The sequence below is a fragment of the Leucopleurus acutus genome (assembly GCF_964270905.1).
Source record: "Leucopleurus acutus genome assembly, chromosome: 11".
Lineage (NCBI taxonomy): Eukaryota > Metazoa > Chordata > Mammalia > Artiodactyla > Delphinidae > Leucopleurus > Leucopleurus acutus.
In genome coordinates, this window is record NC_139152.1 from 46910696 (window position 1) to 46919055 (window position 8360).

Consider the following 8360-nt stretch of genomic DNA (forward strand, 5'->3'; position numbering starts at 1 on the left):
TCTGAAGTCAGGAAGTCTGATTCCTCCAGCTCTGTTTTTTTCCCTCAAGACTGCTTTGGCTATTCGGGATCTTTTGTGTCTCCATACAAATTTTAAGATTTTTTGTTCTAGTTCTGTAAAAAATGCCATTGGTAATTTGATAGGGATTGCATTGAATCTGTAGATTACTTTGGGTAGTATAGTCATTTTCACAATATTGATTCTTCCAGTGCAAGAACATGGTATATCTCTCCATCTGTTGGTATCATCTTTAATTTCTTTCATCAGTGTCTTATAGTTTTCTGCATACAGGTCTTTTGTCTCCCTAGGTAGGTTTATTCCTAGGAATTTTATTCCTTTTCTTGAAATGGTAAATGGGAGTGTTTCCTTAATTTCTTTTTCAGATTTTTCATCATTAGTGTATAGGAATGCAAGAGATTTCTGTGCATTAATTTTGTATCCTGCAGCTTTACCAGATTCATTGATTAGCTCTAGTAGTTTTCTGGTGGCATCTTTAGGATTCTCTATGTATGTCATTTGCAAACAGTGACAGTTTTACTTCTTTTCCAATTTGTATTTCTTGTATTTCTTTTTCTTCTCCAATTGCCATGGCTAGGACTTCCAGAACTATGTTGAATAATGGGCGTGAGAGTGGACATCCTTGTCTTGTTCCTGATCTTAGAGGAAATGCTTTCAGTTTTTCACTATTGAGAATGATGTTTGCTGTCAGTTTGTCGTATATGGCCTTTATTATGTTGAGGTAGGTTCCCTCCATGCCCACTTTCTGGAGAGTTTTTATCATAAATGAGCATTGAATTTGGTGAAAAACTTTTTCTGCATCTATTGAGATGCTCATATGGTTTTTATTCTTCAGTTTGTTAATATGGTCTATCACATTGATTAATTTGCGTACATTGAAGAATCTTTGCATCCCTGGGATAAATCCCACTTGGTCATGATGTATGATCCTTTTAATGTGTTGTTGGATTCTGTTTGCTAGTATTTTGTTGAGGATTTTTGCATCTATATTCATGAGTGATATTGTATCACAATTGTATGTAGTGTCCTTCCTTGTCTCTTGTAACATTCTTTATTTTAAAGTCTATTTTATCTGATATGAGTATTGCTACTCCAGCTTTATTTTGATTTCCATTTGAACGGAATATCTTTTTCCATCCCCTCACTTTCATTCTGTATGTGTCCGTAGGTCTGAATTGGGTCTCTTGTAGACAGCATATATATGGGTCTTGTTTTTCTATCCATTCAGCAAGCCTGTGTCTTTTGGTTGGAGCATTTAATCCATTCACATTTAAGGTAATTATCGATATGTACGTTCCTATTACCATTTTCTTATTGTTTTGGGTTTGTTTTTGTACGTCCATTTCTTCTCTTTTGTTTCCCACTTAGAGAAGTTCCTTTAGCATTTGTTGTAGAGCTGGTTTGCTGGTGCTGAATTCTCTTAGCTTTTGCTTGTCTGTAAAGCTTTTGATTTCTCTGACGAATCTGAATGAGATCCTTGCTGGGTAGAGTAATCTTGGTTGTAGGTTCTTCCCTTTCATCACCTTAAATATATCATGCCACTGCCTTTTGGCTTGTAGAGTTTCTGCTGAGAAATCAGCTGTTAACCTTATGGGACTTCCCTTGTATGTTAGTTGTCATTTTCCCTTGCTGCTTTCAATAATTTTTCTTTGCCTTTAATTTTTGCCAATTTGATTACTGTGTGTCTCGGCATGTTTCTCCTTGGGTTTATCCTGTATGGGACTCCCTGCGCTTCCTGGACTTGAGTGGCTATTCCCTTTCCCATGTTAGGGAAGTTTTTGACTCCAATCTCTTCAAATATTTTCTCGGGTCTTTTCTCTCTCTCTTCTCCTTCTGGGACCCCTGTAAGGCGAATGTTGTTGCATTTAATGTTGTCCCAGAGGTCTCTTAGGCTGTCTTCATTTCTTTTCATTCTTTTTTCTTTATTCTGTTCCACAGCAGTGAATTCCACCATTCTGTCTTCTAGGTCACTTATCCGTTCTTCTGCCTCAGTTATTCTGCTACTGATTCCTTTTAGTGTAGTTTTCATTTCAGTTATTGTATTGTTCATCTCTGTTTTTTGTTCTTTAATTCTTCTAGGTTTTTATTAAACATTTCTTGCATCTTGTCGATATTTGCCTCCATTCTTTTTCTGAGGTCCTGGATCATCTTTACTATCATTATTCTGAATTCTTTTTCTGGAAGGTTGCCTATCTCCACTTCATTCAGTTGTTTTTCTGGGGTTTTATCTTGTTCCTTCATCTGGTACATATCCATCTGCCTTTTCATCTTGTCTGTCTTTCTGTGAATGTGGTTTTTGTTCCACAAGCTGCAGGACTGCAGTTCTTCTTGCTTCTGCTGTCTGCCCTCTCTGTGTCATATCTTAGATTCCACAAATAAGTGATATCATATGGTATTTGCCTTTCTCTTTCTAAGAGAAATGCCATCTAAATGACATTCTTAGTACTTAACATCTATCTATCTATCTATATACATATATATATATATATATATATATATATATAAAATATATATATTTTTTTCGGTGTGTGGGCCTCTCACTGTTGTGGCCTCTCCCATTGTGGAGCACAGGCTCTGGACGCGCAGGCTCAGCGGCCATGGCTCACGGGCCTAGCCACTCCGCGGCACGTGGGATCTTCCTGGACCGGGGCATGATCCCGTGTCCCCTGCATCGGCAGACGGACTGTCAACCACTGTGCCACCAGGGAAGCCCCTCAATATATATTTTATATATATTTATTATATTATTTTATTTTTTGCATATCTGTATCTCCTCTACTAAAATGAAAACTCTTTGTGTATAGTAACAATGTCCTGCACCCTCTGATTCCTCAAAGATTCAATATTATAGGCAACCTTCTAAAACTTTGCTGAATGAATCCATAAATAAGAGCATTGTTTTCATGGGCAATAAGCTCTTAATTCCACCCTAGGACTGACCAAGTAAAACTGCTGGAATTTGGAAACTCATTGGTAAGTTGGAAATTGCCAGCAACTGCTTTCTTAATTAAGAAAGCAGTTAGTTTTGTAGAGATTTGAACCTAGAAAAATGACTCTAATTGTTTTCACAAATTATTTTCTTGAAAAGTGCTAAGTAGTAAAACCCTAGTGAAATGTGTAAATGAAGAAACTTTCATCTTAGATGCTTTGGGAGAAAGGAGGGAAAACATTGAACTGCAGAAAGATATATGTGCTATTAGTTATTCATTTCTTTTTCACTTGAGATGATGGTTTTAGGTGAAATGTCAGCAGCTTTGTCATCATTCATCTCTTGAGTCTCAAAGCTGATAATTTACAGACTTTCTACTTTCCCTGGCATATGACCATTTGCCTCTTGTGCATAAAACAGGCGTGGGTTGCCAGGCCTGGTGACTCTGGCTCAGACAGATGGTGAAGTTATCCCTGGTCTCAGATGCTCTTTGTGGTCTGTGGTGTGAGGTGGTTTCCTGGTTGGTAAATTGACATTCTCTTGCCCAGAGAAACTATGAGATGTTAAAGGAGTCTTGTGGGAGAGAAAGGTGCTATAGGATGTTAAAACATATGGGCACCACTCTAGTTCACTGCCAGAGAGAAATAGATTAAGTGAGCTCAGCAAGTTTCCAGTGGAATTCAGTTAATTGTCCTGCCCCACATGAAAGAAGCTTATTAGAAATTTGTTAGGTGATCATAGATTCTCTCTCTTAGTGCACTGTATAAATAGAGATTAGTTTTGGCTTATTTAAAAAGAGGTCTTTTCCAAACTTGTTTAACTGTTGGACCATATTTTCTTGGAGCATCTCTTGGGGTTGGTGTTCCACAGACTACATGTTAGGAAATGCTGTGGTCGAGATACATGAAAACGCAGAGTTTAGGTTGCTTTCTAGAACACTCCACCAAAAGCCTTTCAAGCCAACATCCAGGAAATTTCCTTTTCCTCTTTACTTCCTTTTCTAATTTCCTTCTCTAATCATTCTTCAAGTCCTTGCCAAACAGAAATTCTGATTCAAGCACTTGATAAATACCATGACAGTTAAAGAGAAGTAAGACAAGTTATTTGTTTGGTCTGGGCCTCAGTTTATTCATGTGTAAAGCAAGAAGGTTGGATTATGATTATTAATATCTCTGCCAGCTCTTTAATTCTGTGCTTTTTTGATTCAGAAAGCACGATCCCTGACCCCAGGCTACTAACTATCTAGCTTGGGAGAAAGGCTAATGCAAATGACATAACTAGCAAGCAGTTCAAAATGGCACATATCTCTGTGCCAAATAGTGTGGTGCAGATTAGAGGGGCTATACAAGTGCAGACAGGGGAAACCAGTGGGGCCAGAACACTTCTAACTGTCTCTGTTTTTTTCTTGCTCAACAGAGCCCCTAAAACAATGATTTAATGAGAATGTATTTGGTTATGGAGATATAAAATGCATTTACTACATGGAAAGCCTTTGTTCCATGTCTACTTAGGCTCAATTAATGACAGTGCAGAGGTTAGCTACAATGTGAGATTAATGAAAACACCTCTGTTGATAACTTAATACTTATTAAAACAATCATTAGGTCACCAATGCTTTTTGCGGAACCTGAAGACTTGAGCTAAAAGATGTTCTAGGCTGAAGGCATGAATAGGATCCTAGAATGTTAGAGCTAGAAGAGTCCTGAGGGAGCACCAAGGTAAGGGGTCAGCAAACTTTTTCTGTGTAGGACCAGATAGTAAATGTTTTAGACTTTGCAGGCTGTTAGATCACTGCTGCAACTATTCAACCATACTGTTGAAGTGCAAACTCAGCCATAGACAGTATGCAAATGATTGTGCATGGCTGCATTCTGATAAAACTTTATACACAAAAACAAGAAGCCTGTGGGCTCTAGTTGAAGATGAAGACCAGAGTAGTTTGGCGTTCGATCAAGATCATATGGACTGAATTGTGTCCCCCACCCTCCAGTTCATATGCAGAAGCCCTAACCGCCAATGTGACTATATTTGGAGATAGGGACTACAGGGAAGTAATTAAGGTTAAATGAGGTCATAGGGTGGGTCCCTGACACAAAAAGTTTAGTGTCCTTGTAAGAAGAGACACCATAGAGCTTGATCTCTTTCTCTCTCTTTTTCTCTCCACCATGTGAGGACACGGCGAAAAAGTAGCTGTGGAATAATAGAAAATATAGTTGTGCCTGCCCCTGGTTCCTGTCACAGAGCTCCTAATATGCCTTGGAATTTTTCCGGGTGATAGGAGCATCTTTTGTTCTAATGAGGCTACTCTTGATGGGCTCCTGGATGGGGACTTGTCACCAGAAAGAGCAAGCCATGATTAGAAGCTTGGAACTTTCAGACCCATCCCTTTCTCTGGAGAAGGAACAGGAACTGGAAATTGAATTAATAAGCGATCATACCTATGTGATGAAGCCTCCATAAAAATCCCCAAAGTACTGCGTTCATAGAGCTTCCAGGCTGATGAACACATCCACATGCTAGGAGGGTGGCACAGCCCGACTTCATAGGGAAAGACCCTTGCAGATCTCACCCATGTATCTCTTCATCTGACTGTTCATTTGTATCCTTTAAAATATCATTTGTAGTAAATTGGCAGTAGTAAGTAAAACAGTTTTTGGAGTTCTGTGAGTTACTCTAGCAAATTCTCAAACCTGAGACAGGGGTCATGGGAACTTCCGATTTATAGCCAAGTCAGACAGAGGTTGTGGGTAACCTGGGGACCTACTACTTGTGATTGACATCTGAGGTGGAAGGCAGTCTTGTAGACCTGAGTCTTTATCCTGTGGGGTCAGTGCTAACTCCAATTAGTGTCAGAATTGAATTGTATTGAACTGTAGGACACTCAGCTGGAGTTGGAAAATTGGTCAGGGAAAAACCCCATGTATCTGGTATCTGAAATGTTGAGAACATGAGAGTACAGGAAAAAACAGTGAATTTCCTCGACAGTGGCTATCTACAGGCCAGGAAGAGAACTCCCACCAGAGCCTGACCATGCTGGCAACCTGATCTTGGACTTCCAGACTCCAGGACTGTGGGAAAATAAATTTCTGTTGTCTAAACCACTAGGTCTGAGTATTTTGTTATGGCAGCCTGAGCTGACTAACACACACAGCAAGTGTGGAGCAGAGCGGGGGCTGGTGTTGAGATCTGATGGCATTCCAAGCAGCTTTGGGTAGAGAAGAAAGAATATATTATCTTAGGTTTGAAAAGGAAAGTGATAATTTTTTTCCATTTCACCGTTTTATACTTTGGTCCAATATACAAATCAATAGATTAAAGAATCAGATCTTCATTTTGGAAAGCTAAAGTGTTGAGTAGGATATAAAATCTGTTAGGAGATTGAAGAAAGCATGAATGAGGATTTAGACCACATTTCCTAACTTTGCCTCCGAATTAATCTCTCCCTTCTCTGGGTACTTCTGTTATTCATGTGCTTCTCACACCTTGTCTGTTACTACATGTCTGTTTTCATCTCCAAATCTTCTTGATGATAGGGTCACATTTAGTTACTTTACATTACCATAGCACCTAGCTCGTGCTATGCATAGAATGTGAATGCAATAGAATAATCATGGGTGTTACAACGCATTCATTCAGTCAACAAATATTTGTTGGACATGTATTAGGTGTCCAGCTCAATATTAGATGATGACGGTGATGGTTAACTAAGAAGACACCACCCTTACCCTCATGGAGCTCATAGACTGGTAGGAAAGCTTGATCCAATAATATAAGCATTCAATTTAAAATACATTTACAAACTTTGATGAATGATTTAAAGGAAAGGTACAATGCAGCAAAGCTATAAAATAGGGAGACCCCCTAAACTTGACAGCTAGGTGCAAAAGAATCATACTGGACTACTTTCTCACACAAGATACAAAAATAAACTCACAATGGATTAAAGACTTAAATGTAAGACCTGAAACCATAACACTCCAAGAGGAAAACAGGCAGTACGCTCTTTGACATTGGTCTTAGCAACAGTTTTTGGATCCATCTCCTCAGGCAAGGGAAACAAAAGCAAGTAAACAAACGGGACTATATCACCGTGAGTAGCTTTTGCACAGTGAAGGAAACTATCAACAAGATGAAAAGGTAGCCTACTAAATAGGAGAAAATATTTGCAAACGATATATCTGATAAGGGTTGATATCCAAAATATACAAAAAACTCATATAACTCAACATCAAAAAAAACAAAGAACAACAAGCTTGATTAAAAAATGGCCTGGGGCTTCCCTGGTGGCGCAGTGGTTGAGAGTCCGCCTGCCGATGCAGGGGACACGGGTTCATGCCCCGGTCCAGGGGGACCCCACATGCCGCGGAGCGGCTGGGCGCGTGAGCCACGGCCGCTGGGCCTGCGCGTCCGGAGCCTGTGCTCCGCGGCTGGAGAGGCCCGCGTACCGCAAAAAAAAAAAAAAAAAAAAGGGCTGAAGACCCGAATAGATGTTTTTCCCAACATCCTTACAGATGTTGTAAGGAGACAGAAAGTAGAATGGTGGTTGCCAGGGACTTGGGGGAGGGAAAATGAAGAGTTTGTGTTTAATGAGTATAGAGTTTCAGTTTTGCAAGATAAAAATAGTTCTATGGATGTTGGGTGGTGATGGTTGCACAGCGATGTGAATGTAGTTAATGCCACAGAACTGTAAAAATGGTTAGTATGGTAAATTTTATGTTACATGTATTTTATCACAGTTTAAAAAAAAGAAAGTTATACCTGTGACTGAGGAAGCAGGGGGCCACCCACAGCCCTAAGATATGGTGTGTCCCATGCAATATTTGGGACGTACTTACACTAAAAAATGATTTGTTATTTATCTGAGATCCATATTTAATTGTCATGCACTTTTTATTTGCAAACTCTGGCAACCCTACCCAAGAAGCCACACTTGCCATTTGAACCAGAACTTGCTTTGAGTGATGAAAGCTAGCAATAGCATTCTAAGAAATGTAAAATACCAGAGAACTCTATCTTATCCTTTTTCACCTGTGTTACTTCCCTGCGTTAGCCAGCTACTTACACTGAGAATGATGACGTACGTAAAAGGAAAGACCAGGCAACCTAGAGTTCCTATTCCTTTCAGTCCTTCCTTAGTCATCAGTTAGCCTAAGGTAGAGGGTTGGTTGCTAGAATATGTATGTATCAAGAAGTGAAATAAAAACAATTGAATTAGTTTTGTGCAGTGTTTCCACTGTTTTCATAAGAGCTAAATGAATATACAAGCTATGAGAAAATAAAATAGGGAAACCCAAGAAAACTTTCCTAAGGAAATGGTGTTTGTGGTGAGATCTGAAAAATGAGTAGGCATTAATCAGGTGAAGGAAAGATATGGGGTGTAAAAATAAGGGCAGAGACTTTAAGATGAAAGGAA